Source organism: Pinus tabuliformis, chromosome 2_1, assembly GCF_031772625.1.
Source record: "Pinus tabuliformis cultivar Carrire ecotype Pingquan chromosome 2_1, CPIR1, whole genome shotgun sequence".
NCBI classification, from domain to species: domain Eukaryota; kingdom Viridiplantae; phylum Streptophyta; class Pinopsida; order Pinales; family Pinaceae; genus Pinus; species Pinus tabuliformis.
In genome coordinates, this window is record NC_142299.1 from 652193605 (window position 1) to 652210383 (window position 16779).

The window sequence follows — 16779 nt, forward strand, 5'->3', positions numbered from 1 at the left end:
ATCTGTATATTGCATTAACCAGAAGATCAAAGAAGAAAATACAATGCTTGTTCGACCTGAACAATCCTTGCATAAGTACAATCTATTGCACTACTTCACAAAGCAGCTCAAACCAATACTTAGCCAAATTTGTTTCCTGCTAAGATACTACTTCCTTGTGTTGTTCCCTTGGGAATTATCCCTTAATTAATAGGTAAATTCTTCATTCATAACTGTGAAATATATCCATATGAGTTTTTTTTATTACATGCACCATTGGTTTAATTTAGATGATTTTACAACTGATAGTACATTTTCCCCGAACTCTAATCCAAATTGGGTCTTCCTCTGAATTGACATGGATTAGTTATTTATGAGTGAATTATGAGTTATTTGATTGATCACTACATGTGAATTAAACCCAATTTAATTCACTTGACCTCTCACTAGTTCCTCCATGAGTTAGAACTAGATTAACTCAATTTAACTCAGTTAAACTAAATTAAATAATTACAACTCAATAATAACTCAACCCGAACCCCTAAAATTTAGGGATCATGCTACATGACTCTAGATAGACTCTCAACTCAAATTTACTGAACCAACTAAGTCAACTTCACTTAGTTGATTGTTACAAGTTGCTATGAGAATAGAATTACAATTTAATTCCAAATTTAATTGAAGGACAAATTAAATTAGGATTTTCTTGTTTCTATTTTTAACACTCCCTGTCAATAATAAAGGGATTATATCTTATCCTGATCCTGCCTCTGTGAAACTTGAATTTTCATCTTGACAATGCCTTTGTCAAAATACATGCATCCTACTCCTCTGTAGGAATGTACTCCAGAAACATGACTCTCCTCTGCAAAAAATCTCGTAGATGGTGATACCAGATGTCAATATGCTTGGACCAATCATGAAAAGATGGATTCTCAGAGAGTTTGATTCAAATTTTATTGTCACAACAAAGCATTGTTGGATCCCTCTACTGACCAAAGAACCCAATAATGATCTTCCTCATCTAACTAGCCTCACAAGATGCTTGAATAGCAGCCATGTACTTTACTTCTGCTGAACTGGGTGCAACTGATCCCTACTTCTTGCTGCACCAAGGAACTATTGTTGACCCAATACTGAAGATTCTCCCAGATGTTCTCTTCCTATTGAATGGAATCCCTACCCAATCTGAATCTTTCAAGCTTTGAAGGTTCATTCCCTCTGTCCTTTTGTACTAAATACCAAACTGAGCAGTGCCTCTCAGGTATCTCAACACATGTTTAACTTCCTTCCAATACAGTTTGGTTGGCTTAACCATGGCTTGACTAAGAGGGTTAACTACAAAACACATGTCTGGTCGTGTGTTCACCAAATACATAAATGAATCCACAAGCTTTCTATAAATAGTAGCATCCACTATTTCACCTGAAGTAGCATCCTACTTCCTCCACTTGCTAGAGGATTCTCCATGGGTTTGCTGCTCTCCATGTGGAACTTATTTAGTATCTTGTTGGCATACTTGCCATGAGAGACAAACAGTTCCTCAATTCCTTTCCATACCTCTAGAGAAAGAATCGAATGCATGAGCCCTAGGCCCTTTAGCTCTAACTCTCTTGCAAGATCCTGTTTGCAAGATTTAACTATATTCTCATTGTCTGTTAGAATCAAATCGTCGAAATATAATTCTATAATCAACAATTTAACTTCAACCACAATATGGTAAAGGTTCATATCTGCTTCAATTTTGGTGGAGTCCAACTCGGTGAAATAGTTGTCAATCCTGGTGCACCAAGCACAGGATGCTTGTTTCAGTCCATACAATGCTTGCTTGAGTTTGCACACATGTGACTCTCTATTGAAGGTCTCAAATCCTTCTGGTTACTCAATATACACCTCTTCCTCAATGATGTTGTTCATGAATGTTTTCTTTAAAACCATTTGATGTATCTTCCATCCCATTTGCACTGAAGTGATGGAATAGATCTAATTGATGAGTACCTTACTACAAGAGAAAATGTATCATCATAATCAATTCCCTCCACCTAAGAGAACCCCCTGTCCATAAATATGGCTTCGTTTTTCTTCACACTCCCATCTACTGCTTTCTTTATGTTGTAAAGCCATCTGGATCTCACAACTAACTTATCTATTGGTATTGGGACCACCTCACAAATATTGCTTCTAATAATGGAGTCATACTCCTCAACCATGGCATCAACCCACATTAGTTTCTGCACTGCTTCCTCGAATGAGGATGGCTCAATTTCTAAACTCTTGCTCATCAAATCCATGTAGCTACTGTACTGCCCTGGTGACCTCCTCTTTCTAAGTTTTGATGTGTGTTCATCCACATTCTATCTAGCATCATGCAATAATCTATCAGCCTCTCTGGTGCACTTTCTCTCATCTCTAGAAGTCTCCACATGAGTCGGTGTTTCCACTCTCTTCTCCTCTGCATGTGGTTACTCCACCTCATCCTAAGGTTCCTCCTTTGGAACCATTTCCTCCTCATCTACATGTAAATAGGTAACGTCTCATGGCCTTCTCTTCATTGAAGTTCACATCTCTATGAACCAATTTCATCTTTTTGGATGGAAAGTACACCTAATAGTTGTGAGGTGTATCAATGTACCCCACAAATATGCTGAACTTAGCTATTGCCTCTAGATTTTTCTGTGCATACTCAATAACATGACAACATACTAATGAACCAAAGATCCTGAAGTGTGCCACATCTGGTTTCTTACCTAAAAAATGTTCTTCCATTGTATTCATCCTGAGAATTCGATGAGGGCTTTTGTTCTGCAAAAAAAGAGTTTTGTTGCATGTTTCATCCCACAAGTGCAATGGTAGGTCTTGATCATGTAACATTACCCGTGTTTCTCCCATAATACTTATTATTTTCCTTTCAACCACCCAATTCTACTATGGGTTATGAGGTGCTATCAACTCCTCTCAAATGCCTTCTGATGCACAAAATTTCTTAAATTCATTTGACACATATTCTCCACCATTATCAATTCTGAGAGCTTTAAATTTCTGTTGATGGGGCTCGACCTGCTAACATGTCAAGGGGATCTCCCTAGTACGAAGTCCAAAATAGACCTCATACCGTTTGGTGTAGGAGTCCTAGTAGTGGATCGTAAGGTAATGCCTTGACCGCGATGTCACACAGAGGCAAGTAAGATAACTCTGTCAATAGTAAGGGTGTGACTGATGCAGTGAGTCAAGGAATGAGTATGAGAGTTTCCTATAGTTCAAAGTGGGAGGAAGGTGCAGGGGAGTTCCAGGTTGAAAGGGATTAGTCCCAATTCGGTTAGGAACACACCACACAAATGACATTCACAACATTCGGCAGAGCAGTCAACATGGATGCCATAGTCCCAACATACAAGGTAAGATAACATGAAGAACACTCACAGATCATTCCGAGATGAGTGTGAAGGTTGGTATAATAAGGTTCAGAGAAAGGTTTTTCTAATGTCCGAGAGAGCAGTTGACATGGACAATGACAACATTAACAACATACCCAACACATTAACAACAAGATTCATATAATTGCATACAAATCAGTTCATATACAAGTACATAAGTTGAAAAACATATATCGTTAAGGCAATCAGAGCAGTCCAACTACAATAAGAACATATGCATGAAAATGTGTTGGCTTTTGTTATCTAAAGAAGTGTAATTCATAATCATACAATACACCATGTAAACCTGCTATCCCCATCAGTGGGACATTACAGCCATATCTACCTACTCCTCCAAAGAGATATACTAGCTCTGTGCAGTGGAGAATACAAGGCATATTACAATATTGTCCAAGCCTTCTTCAAGATAGTCTTAGTAGAAGCTATGCTAACCAGAAGCCCATACAATGAGTTATGAGGGACTATTTATACCAAAGGGTGCGGTGACCCTTGAAATTCCCCTTTGTGATAGTTCAGCTATCCTCATGAGTCTTCACCTACTCTATGAATATTACATCCAACTGTTGACAATCGAATTACACTTGACATGACTCGACATTATAATGCACATGTACTAATGTGAGACAACATTGCTTGAGAAAGCCTTTCAAGAAATCACTAACACTTGGTCCGCTGTGGTGAGACCAACTATTTAACATGCTTCTGATGGTGAAGCTGGTGAGTTAATGCCAAGCCTGGTCATCCATGATGGTGTGCATGCACCTCATGGTGACATCTTCATGAAGCAAACTCTTGCCTCTGTTGCAATCGATGCATTGGTTTGACCCCTTTATCCAACTCGTCTACTAACATGTGCATGGTCTTCTTGGGTACAGTTGAACCGAAAATAGATTGATGCATAATGTCTGTGTTGATCTTCAAGTGTGTGTTGGTGGTCATGCACATCAACTTTCCAAAGTGCATGTTCAGCCTCAGTTGGACTTGCTCCTTATCTTCGCCTTGGTGAGTGTGTTGAATGGGTTGGATTGCATGCATGTGCTCAACAACATGCATGCTTTTCGATCCTTTGTATGTGATCAACAACATTTCTCACAATGTTTTCTCTATGTCTGCTGTTGGGATAGATCCTTAACTTGTACTGGCACAACTTCATCCGTGAGTGCATGATGTGCCCACTACTATTCATGTTCCTGCAACAACTCATTGGTATGTCTATGCAACGTCATGTTCTTCCTCAGTTGCTTATTAGGTACATGCAACTCCTTCTTTGTTACATCTTCTTCCTTCACCCAATATTCATGTCGCACTGTCACTTCATAGCTTTAGTCTCCAAAGTTTCTTTCACTATCAATGGATCTGCTTGATCTTACAACTTTGCTACGCCTCTATGTTGTCAACAACCTTCCTCTTGCATTCGATGCATTCGATATGCTACCTTCATCTATTGTTCATGATGCTGCTCACTGTGATGCTTCTGCTTCATGTCCTTGTCCATGAACAACTTGATTTCTTCATGAGTAGGCAAGTTCATAGACACTTGATTGACTACATCCCCAAGCATTCTCTGAACGGTGTCTTCGTTTCCACTCTCCTGGAATCCATCGTACCTGTGCTGCTGAGGGGTATATGAACACCTGTGATACCTGGAGACATGGCAAAAGTCATAGCAAGAAATCTATTAGTCGAAAATGAGAATGAACATGAGAACTAACTTGAAACATACCTGGGTGAAGGATCATGAAAGTTGTGCAATTTTGGCTGGGAGGTTGGGAGACTGATTGCCAAGACTACACAAGGCATAGCCCGAGCTACTGAGAGACTAACTCACTACTGGAACTACACAATGCACAGTCCATTTGCGCAGTTGGTTGCTGGGATTGCACAATGAGAAATCCTAACTGGGAAGCACTCCTAGACCAGGGGAATATTCCGGCAAATTTTTGGGCCAAGCAGCCACTAAGCTTCAGAAATGTGCAATTCAGTCCAGGAGGCTAGTTCTGGGCCAGAATGCACAAAATTGGAGAGGATGGTGAGCCTTCCTTCTCTAGATTGTGTAATGTAGCCTTGGTGAAGGCAAAGACTAAGCCAAGGTTGGCTCGACTCACTGATGGGAAACTGAAAGAAAGTAATTCGATGAAATGCATGGCAAAACTAAGTGATAGCAGAAGTAATAAAAAATGCATGCAAAACATGAATGGAGGATTGAGAAAACAAATCAACATGCATGTGGGTGTGGTCGTTCGCCGTTTGGGTGAACGTTCGCGCAAAATAGTTTCATGCACGCGACAACAACGAGATAGCAGTGAAAACTAAAATAGAGATAGGACAAGCTAGTATACATGCAAACGATAGCAGGTGTTCAAAGAAATCAAGCAAACAACACTCACACAAGCGAATACACAAAAAGAAACAGAAATGCAGCACAAGGCATGGGAAGTGCTAGGTTCCTATACCAATAGGAGTCATAATTTTTGAGTGGCTGAGATTAAACCTGTAATATGCACATACCTTTTCTTTCCGCAAATGTTTTCCATATTCAAAAAATTAAAAAATGTAAAGAGGTATGTCCTAAAAGAAAAATCAAAGGACAAAAAGAATAAAAAAGTTCAAAAAAGATGAAAAATATGAACTCCAAGAAAAGAAAAGACCATGAAAGTGTGCAAGTCAAAACGCCACTACTATTTACTTTTTGTGCAAAATAAATGATTGTGTGCAGCTTGTAATCTTTGCCACAATCCATGATAGTCAAAATTCTTAAAGTTGGCTATTTCATGTTTAAATTTCATGTCCATAGGTAGAGAATAAAATCTGACCAAACTGTTTAATCTTGGTAGATGAGTAGATAGGTAGAGTAAATAAAAAGAGCTCAACTATTTAATCTGAGCCCTTAGATGTAATAAGGTTAGATATAGTTATTTTACTATTGTAAAGGAAAATAAAAAATGTTTGATAAGAGTTTGCTAGCTCAAATGCACCCTAATAAAGAGAAGTAAAAATGGTAGGATGAGTAGATGGGTAAGTAGTAGAAAGGTTGCAGAATTTGATGATTGATTAGAGAAAAGCATGTGTATCATCTTTTTCATCCTAAAAGTTCCAAATGTGAATGGGCACTCAAGCATGCAAATGGATATCAAAGTCAATTAATTAATCTCCCTCATTCATTTCACCTTTCACTTAACTAATTTCCCACAATAAAATTCAAAGTACCTAAAATCCCTAAGTTAAAGAGGCTTAGAGCATTTCTCTGACTTTTGGAGGGGCCGGACCCTCTACTCAATGATTTATAGGCAATAAGTACTAAAACGCCCTCATAAACATTCATTCCACTATTCAGTTCATCCATTTTCCCAATAATGCTCATTTCTTAAGGTTAAATCACTTTTACATAGGAAAAGTATTTGTTCCCCTCACATAACTCATTTTCACATCAAAATCCCACAAAAACACTATATCCTAAGTCTTTATGTGATTATCGGAAAGTACTAAAAACATGAAACTCTTATGCTTAGGGTGTGGTACCCTTTCCGCCCATTTAACTAAATTCTTACCTTATTTATTAAATCCCTAGTGGAAACCCATTTCCCGTATATATATTAACTCCCGCATTATTAATTAATCGCACCCCAATTTAATTATATAAACTAAGGTTTTCTACCCCCGAACCCACTAACTAATTGATCCTCGATTAAGTTAGTTAATAAACCCAATAAAGTCCTGCCCGATACCTTAATCCCTGCCTTAATCCCTAATTAAACCAAAACCACCACGGTTAATTTCCACCAGGCCCCCCCATTATATTCCGTGCGACTCCATTTCCCGACCACCACACAATCTCCCCTCCCCATTCGACGACCCATGTTGATTTTGGAAAGGCCCAAATCAAAACGTTACCCACCCAAAATGGGTTGTTTTCTGCTGGGCCCCCGAGGTGATGTGGCACCCGAAGAATGGAAACGGGTGACCTCCCCCAATACCGCAAAGTGCCCAAAGGCTATGCAAAGTAAAAGATTTACCACGAGCTCGTTACATGCCAAAACTACCACTCTTTTCCCTGCTACATGACAAACTACTATTGTAAACTTCCATGCACATGCCTGTGAATGTTGAAAGATGTCAACCCATGTACAATTGCACTCTGAAGATGCCATAAAGTTCCCAGATTGCCTTCTAGCCTGATTGAAGCTTTTTCAACCATTCAAAATGGCCAATTTAACCAGTTCAGAGCCAGTTTTCTTCAATTCCAGGTATTTAAGCCAGAATCCATTAAAAGCCCTGTCAATTTCCAAACCATTCACTAAGTTTTCTTAATTGAAATTAAAAGAGAAATCTAGTAACTTAAACACACCTGGAATTGAACTACCATTACCCTTAAAAAATAACAATTTACCTCCATTCTCAAATCCACAAGAACTGAGAATGGAAGCCCCAATTGCCATGGATGTCAGACCAATTTCCACTCCTCACCTAGAATTGGATTACCTTCCCCTTGTTGATAAATATTTCCAAATCAAGGACACTTATATCCCTAAATCCCCACTCAAATTATACTACTGATACAAAGACCAATTCGTAAACCATGCTGATAAAATAGGTCTTTGGGAGTCTAATTTTCCCAAGTATTAATTTCCTGAGGTACACATCTTTCCAGAAATTGTCCATTATTGCCATGCAAACTACATTCCTAGTCAAAGAGCAGTGATTTCCCCTGACCAAACCATACTTTTCACCATCACTGCCGAGTCAATCAATGAAATGATACAACTACAACCTGGGAATAATCTAACCCCTATTTCAATTGGAGACCTGCTGGATAGATTCCCCAAGCTTACCACTGCCAAACTTGCTGAAATGTTCCAGACTTTTATTGTAGAAGTGAAACATATTCCAAAAGATCCTCCCCCATATATATATACCATATTTTCTCAATTTGGCCAGGACATTGTGTCAATGATATCTAGTATCTTAGGCTATACTACTAGTGAATACATAGATGAAATCATCTTAGCCTTCATGTCCATCTTCACTCTAGGACAACCTCCTGCTGTCATGTATGATTATGCCAAGTTCATAGCTAATAGGATACATGAACAATTTCTTAGAATGAGAAACAAAAGAGTATTCAAGTATTCCTCAATTTTGTACCATCTTTTTGTATATTACCAAGTTGACAAGTTCCCATTTACTCTCCAAAAGCTTGATACTAAAGGTCACCCTAGGTCAGTGAGTTTCTGGACTCCTTTGATCCTTAAGTATGACTCACCATATCCATACATAGACTTCATATATCTTTTTGTACATCCTATGGTGACCATGCTCCTAGGAAGTCCTCCTCCAAGAATCAGTTTAGATATCAAAAGGATCTTGAAGCTTTCAAAACAACACAAAGTGGGAGATTGGTACTTGTATCAAAATCATACTAAGATTAGGATCTATGGCTGTGATTTGGCCCCATATAAATTACCAAGATACCTCCCAATGAGGTTATTTACTGTGGAGTACTACAAGCAGATAATAAACTCAGATGAGGTGCATTTTGTTAAAGCAAAAAAGAAGGCTCAGCTCAGAATCAAAGGTCTATTAGGCCCCTTTGTGTGTAATAGCCAAGAAGATAGAAAGGAAGAAGAGGAAATCCTTCAGAGACTTAAACTAAAATAGAGCTTAATGTGGAGATATGATCCCTTGGACTTCATCTGCAATAGAAGACAGAAAAAGAAGATGGCTCCTTACATTCACCACCGAATCCCTGAAATAGAAAAATATGAAAATCAATTGGAATGGGTGGAGAATACTTTAGTGGACAGGGATATCAGTGAAGTTTGGTTGAAAATGCTTTAATTAATCTAGAGAAAAGGCTTGATGAGGGTTCTTTTCTACAGGTACCAGGAGAATCTCAAGCACAAGGAGAATCGCAGGCACAGAGTGAATCACATATAGAAGAAGAATCCCAGGTGCAAGAAGAGTCAGAAAAAGCAGACTTATCAGAAGACTTGACTCAAACAGGCATATCAGAGCCCATTATGAGTACTCCCCCTATCTTGCAAACTCCTCTAAATGAGCAGAAAATCCTCAAAAGAAACAGTGAAGAGGCCACTACATTAGGCAAAGCAACCACACAGACATATGTAAAGATCATCCTAGTCAAAAGGCAAAGGTTAAATCCTGCCTCTGAATAGGAATTCACAGAAGAAACAGTGGTTCCACCAGCATAGAAACAGAGGAAAGTAGGCCCGCTACTCATTCTGGGGGCACATTAGAACTTTCCACATCACATACTCAAATGTTGGAAAGGCAACAGAGTGTTGAAGTGTCCTCATTTAGGTTGCTAGCTGATAGAGACCAAGATATCAGAGAAAGGTACAAGGATATAAAAGCCACAAATGAGAGGCTAAAAGCCCAAACTTATGCACAATACCTAAAGATGGCACCTACCAATTAGACAAGGCTTATGTCAGCCTATGATTTGAAAGAAGGAAAAATGGAAATGACATTCATGAAGCCCACTACTCAGCAACCAAGATCAGCAACAGACTTCAAAAATATAGACTTCAAAGTACTGGCAAAGGACATACATCCTATTGAAAAAATTGAGTTGCACAAACAGACAGGGGAGATGATCTACTCCACCTTGACAGGGAAAGCCATCGCAACCCACCAATTGCAGAATTCCTTGAATAACATATCAGCTTAGTTCGAATTGGAGAAGGCCTCTTCATAGGGCAAAGACACTAGAATCAAGTCCTTAGAGGACTTAATCATTGAGTTGGGACATGATCCCAAAGATGTAAAGGCGAGAAAAAAATTGATAAAGAAGAAGAATGATGACATATCTGCATTGAAGAAGTACATCACCAACAAACAACAAAAGTCCTGGAGACACAAAAAGGACAAGAAGTGCTTATGGACTTGGTCCTAAAGCTAAATGACCAACTAAAAGAAACGGAGAAAGAATTGGACACATTGATTCAGTCCGAACAAAGTGAATTGGCCACCACTTCAACAACTGCCATTCCCACAGTAACAACTACAGTTCCTTCAACATTCGTAGCATCTTTGGCACCAATAGCTCCACCTGCCACAACACTACCAGTCACAACTGAGTCTACAACAGTAGGTACTTCAACAGAGAAAATAGCATAGCTAGTAAAAGACATGGATGATATGTCAATCCAAGCAACAATGCTCAAAAGGCTAAAGGAGAAAGTAGCAAGCTCAGAAACTGACTATAAGCTTGCCCAAATACAACAGAGAGGAGAAACATAGAAAGCCCTAAGGATGTGTGAGAAGATAAAGGTCCTAGAAAAAGGTTAAGCTCTGCAAAATCCACTAGGACAGACCAAAGAGATGCTCTGGGCCAATATCATTGACTCTGTCAATGATATTTGACCATCAATTCAAGTTATATTTGAGAAGACTGAATTGGTAAAAGTGACCACTAAAGCAACTTAGAAAGTAAAGGAAGAATTGGGTGATATGCCCCAAGATGCCAATCGACTCATCCACTTCTTGAAAATTAAGAATAGACGTGAGCTCAATGAACTTCGTATAGAGGATAGGACTGAAGTTTTCCTAGAAGTCAAAAAAGTTCTTTCTAAAAGAAACCTCATGGTTAACTTGGAGGAAAAATTCCATAACATGCAGGTGGGCATTGATAGATTCATGAAAATTTCAAGTTTTGAGGGATAAAGGCCTTCCCTATCCTATGGTCATCCATGATAAACTTATGACCCAATTAGACTACACTTACAAGCTAAGGAAGTTGGCCAAGGAAGAAGCAAGCACTTCAGGTATCAAAGCCTTGCCAACTGGGAAAGTATTATATGATGCTTTAGAGAATCTGTTTTTTTGGAACATGAGGTGAAACATTTGTTTGTCACAAGCCTAATTTTGCCAAATACATAGAGGCAGATGAAACATACAGAAGAATGTTAAAACAAAAATTACCTAAGGATGTATGGTGGGAAAAGCTGACATATTTAGTATAAGTTACCACAGTAAATTTGAAGGCAGGTGAAAGGACAGATAAACATGGTCGAAGAGTAGCAGGTTAAAGAGCATTAGTGAACGATTAAAGACAAAGATTATTCTAGTGTACAAATATCAACCAGCTTAAAGAGCTCAAATTCAAACTGCAATAGCCAGCACTACCACAATAAAAGGGACATCATGATGTAGTTTTCCATCTGTCTCTATCTTCGTGCTTGAAGATATTTTGATTTCCTAGAATAAATCTCATATTGTTATGAGATATTTTGTAAATATTTTTTGTATAAATACTTCACATTTCGAAGTATTTAGGGTGGATTCAAAGAAATTTCTGTAGACTTTTGTCTCAAATCAAAGTGCTATTGTGTCAAAACTAGATTTTCTTGGTAGATCATGGAATAAAGCTCAGACATTTTACAAGATTCTTTTTTAAAGCGAAAATCAGATAAATATTTCTCTCATGTGTATTATTGATTTTCCTTATGTTTATTAATAACCATATGTGTTTCTATGAAATTTGAATGGTAAACTAGGAATGATATTTTAGAATTTGCTTTAGTGCACTCTGTCTTGACTGTTTACATTCTTAATGTTTCCTGCTAAGCTATCTTAATTAGGGAATTCTTAAATTATCCCTTACTTCTGTAGTTTCTCTGCTTGGTCTATAGCAAAGGATTCTTAATTTCCCTTTGCTCATGATCACATTTTTTCTTTCATTCTAATCCCGGTCCAAGGATTCTTCATTTCCCTTTCACCCTAGTTAAAACCATCTCATCCATTAAACCTAAAGATTTGCCTTTTGCTTTGCTAGCCTGCCCTTTGAACATGCCCTTTAAACATTTGGTCTAGTTAAGCTATCCTTTGATTGACTCCATAACCCAATGGCTTGAATACCTAGCTCTATCCATCTGTTCTAAGAATTCCACCACCCAACCTTCAATCCAAAATCAAAATCCTCATGAACACTAAGAACTAGCCCAAAATCCACCCAAAACAAAGTTAAAATATAAATAGAGAGCCCTCTCTAGACTTAGGTTGGCTAGAACCTGAGTCTAAAATATTGGTTTGTGGTTACCTCAGATTATTCCTTCTTTTGATGACTTCTAGGGAAAACTTCTGAGTGATAACATAGTGGTGAATCCACTAGGGATCTCAGACCCTCAGTCTTAATAAACCTTTGAGAAATTTAAAATGTTTATTTCAAACTTCTTGAAGAGTTTATTAGAAGTTATTTATAAAATTTCACAAAAAAGAAATAATTAGAAAAAGCTTGAAATCTGGCTTCATTAAGAACTCACTATACTAGGGTCAATCCTGATCCAAACCCTATCCTAGTATTTGATAATCCCAACCAGATTTTGAGAAGATCCAGAAGACAATAAAGTTCAGTAAGTCCAACACCTTCAATCAAAGCAGATTCCTATCTTGATGAGTGGTTGTTTCTATAGGACCTCCCGTTTGACGAGTCATTTGACCTTTCCCTATTTAGAACTAGGTCTGAAAGTGCACTTGATGACATAGTTCTATATCCAGAGTTTATTGCAGATCTTGAAGTCCAAAGGGTAAACCAGTCAATTGACCAATATATTATAAATTCCCCTCAGTCATCCCTTACTACTGCCAAGCTCCCTAAACTTTCTGAACTAGTTTCAACTCCCCTTAGCTCACCATTATTCACTTCTGCCTCCAAGATTCATTCCTCACATCCGTTCATACCTTCACTTCCTTACCAACCTATCATTACCCATCAAACACCTATTTCTCCCAGTTCTCCATCAACTACGATATCATCCCCTGGTACCCCAACTCCACTTCTTAGCCCTGCCCAACTTAGAGCCATGGCAAATAGATATGCCCCTCTTGTGTTACCTGCTCCACTAGGTGCCATGCCACAAGAATACCATAACAAAATTGTCCAATTTGATGGCGTAGGACCTTATATAGCACAACAACATACAAACAAGATGACAGATTATTTTGAATTGCATGAAATTGATATTGGAGTCCAAATGGGACTTTTTGCTTAGACTCTAGTTGGCGATGTAAGAACATGGTTTAGATCTTTACCTGCTAATAATATAGATAGTTTAGAAGTATTTTATCAGTAATTTTTAAATAGATGGGAAAGGAAAAAGAATCCTCTACAGATCCTTTCAGAATACGAAAACATCAGGAGAGGACCAAATGAAACAATCCAGGATTACTGCACTAGATTTAGTAATATATACAATGCAATACCAGTCAATCTTAGACTCCCAGTTGGCTTAGCTCTGATAAAGTTTCCTGATGGGTTTGATACTAATATGGCATTCCAACTTAGAGAGAGAAATCCTCCAACTTTAGAAGACATTCAGAGTGTAGCAGTTAGTGTAAAAGCTAATTTGGTAGCAAAAAGAGCTAGGGTTAGGAATGAAAGGAGAGGATCCTTGAAAGATGAAGCCTCACCGTCTGACCTTAAAATAGATGCCCTAGCCAAAGGAATGGAAAAGATTATGGATAGGATAGAGAACATTGAAAGGAAGGCTCACTGGGATAATCAACAAGCACCTCCAGTGAGAAATCCAAACTTTAGAGAGAATCAAAATCAAAATACTGGAAAAAATGGGCCTGATCAGAATATTAGGCCTCCTTTTCAAGAAAAATATGATGAAACATCCCATTCAATAAGACCCTGAATAAGACACACAAATTAATTTAATGGGAATAGATGATGAGGAAACTATCTTTTTGACTCAAGATGATCAATAATTACATATGCTTCAACAATTACAGACCTAATCTGGAGAATCATTCGATTACAAGAAAGGGTATGATTTTTCTATCTTCAAAGTGCACAAACAATACAGCTTGAGGAGTAAAAATAAAATTGATACAACTGACAAAAACAAGAAAGCAGTACCAAATCAACCTAAGAAGATTAAAACAGTTCTAGTTACTAAAACTCTCCAAATCCTCTCTAGACCAAATCATAACCCTTCTAGTCCCACCATTGTAGATATAACCAATGACCAACCCCCTAATGATCAACCTTCCACTTCAGTCCCCTCCAAGGAAACAATGGAACAATCTCCAAACATTATATTAGAAAATCCACTGAAAAAGACTTGAAATACAGAAAAAGAAGAACAATCTACTCAAACCCCTGCCATGAAAATTCCAAGCCCTCAAACAGAGAAAGCCCCTTTGCCTTTCAATTTGGGAACAGAGGTGGCTAAATTGAAAATCTCAGTTCCCTTAACAGAGCTGATTAAAAATGAAACTTACAAGTCTCAAATAAGAAAATCCTTAAACTTTGTTGAGAATGAAGACTCTGTTAACTTGTTTGATGATCAGCCTGAGCTTATATTCAGTCCTGATGTTAATGGAAAACCATTAGAAGGAGGGATACCACCCTTTTACATTAGCCTTAACATTCATGATAAAATATTACACAATGCAAGGTTAGATTTTGGGGCTTCACACAATTTAATGCCTAAATCTGTTATGGAAAAATTGAACTTGGACATCACTAGGCCTTACAAGGACCTGTTTTCATTTGATTCAAGTCAAGTAAAGTTCCTAGGACTAATCAAAGACCTGTTTGTTTCCTTAGTACAATACCCTGCTAAGACCATTCTTATGGACATACTTGTTGATGATATACCACCTAAATATGGCATGCTATTGTCTAGATCATGGGGGGCTAAACTCCAAGGATCTTTGCAACTTGACATGTCATCTGCCACAATTTCAGTCTTTTGACATCCTAAAAAACTGTACAAAGAGGCCCTGATGAAGTATGTAGTGAGTAGCCAAGATAGGCCTCAAAACTTTCCTATCTATTCCATGCATTTTAACATCGATTCTTTTATTCTATACAATGTTGAACAAACACTAGAAAATACTTCAAACATCATTATTTCATATCCAAAAGAAATTGCAGTTACAGCTACAAATCAAATTGTCCAAATTCAAGAATTTTCAGATGAAAAAGACAATCAAAACACCTCAAACAATGAAAATTTTGTTCCCCCAAACAATAAGAATTATGAACATCAAATATTATGGCATCTTGAATTTGATGGGTTAGTGAACAAACTAGGTGCAAGAGTAGGAGTGTGAATATATAATTTAGAAAATGATCACTCAAAGGGCCATGCTTACAGGCTAAATTTCAAATGCACTAACAATATGGCTGAGTACAAAGCACTTCTTTTAGGTCTCAAATTGGTTAAAAGGTTAGGAGCCATAAGAGTTTCTATTATGGGAAATTCTGAGTTGGTTATAAAACAAATTAATGTTGTATATATGACCAAAGACCCTAGATTAAGTTTTTATAGAGGAACAGTTGTAGAAATATTGAATACTTTTCTAGAAACTAAGCTTGCAATCATCCCAAGAAAACATAATATGCAGGCTAATAGTTTAGCAATGTTTGCCAGCACTTGTAAGTTACCATTTCAACCTAACCATTAGTACATTGCTGAGGTTAGGCATAGACCTGCTATCCCAGATAACTTGAAAAACTAGCAAGTATTTGCTAATGGCCAACAAATAAATAATTTTTTAACCTAAGAGGAGGAATTTGTAAATAGTAATATAGATACTAACATAACATTATATTCCTATTTTACAGATAAAATAGAAATTAACAAATTAGAAGATGAAGAGATAGGTAGATTTCATCCCACTAAATTTACAAAATCAAAACTAGAAAACCTCAAACAAGTTGAAATTGATGAGATAATTGACGAAGACTCTGAAATCATTAATCTCAGAGAAAAATTTTTGCCTAAAGGATTAACTCCTTTGGAAGACTTGTTCGATTCAAATGATGTCCCTAGAAAACCAAAAATGGAACCCTTAAAATCTGATATAGAGGAGTGTAACATAGGTACTAAGGAAAATCCAAAATTGATAAAACTTTCAAAGTCCTTACCTCCTACTAAAAAAGTGAAATACATTGAACTGTTAAAGGATTTCCAAGATGTCTTTGCTTGGATTTATGAGGACCTCAAGTCCTATGACGCCAACATAATACAACACACCATCCCCTTAAAAGAAAACTAGAAACCTTTTAGGCAGAAGCTTAGGAGGATTAATCCTATTCAATTGCCTTCTATTGAAAAGGAAATCAAAAGAATGTATGAAGCCAAGATTATAACACCAATTAGATTCTCTGATATGGTTTCAAATTTGGTGCCCACAAGGAAGAAAATTGGTTATTTTAGACTGTGTGTTGATCATAGGAATCTCAATAAAGTTTTTCTCAAAGACAATTACCCTGTCCCTAAAATGGATCATATATTGCAAAGGGTAGTAGGCTCAACCAGAATCTCATTATTGGATCGGTTTTCTGGTTACAATCAGACTTTAGTTCTCCCAGATGACCAGGCTAAAACTG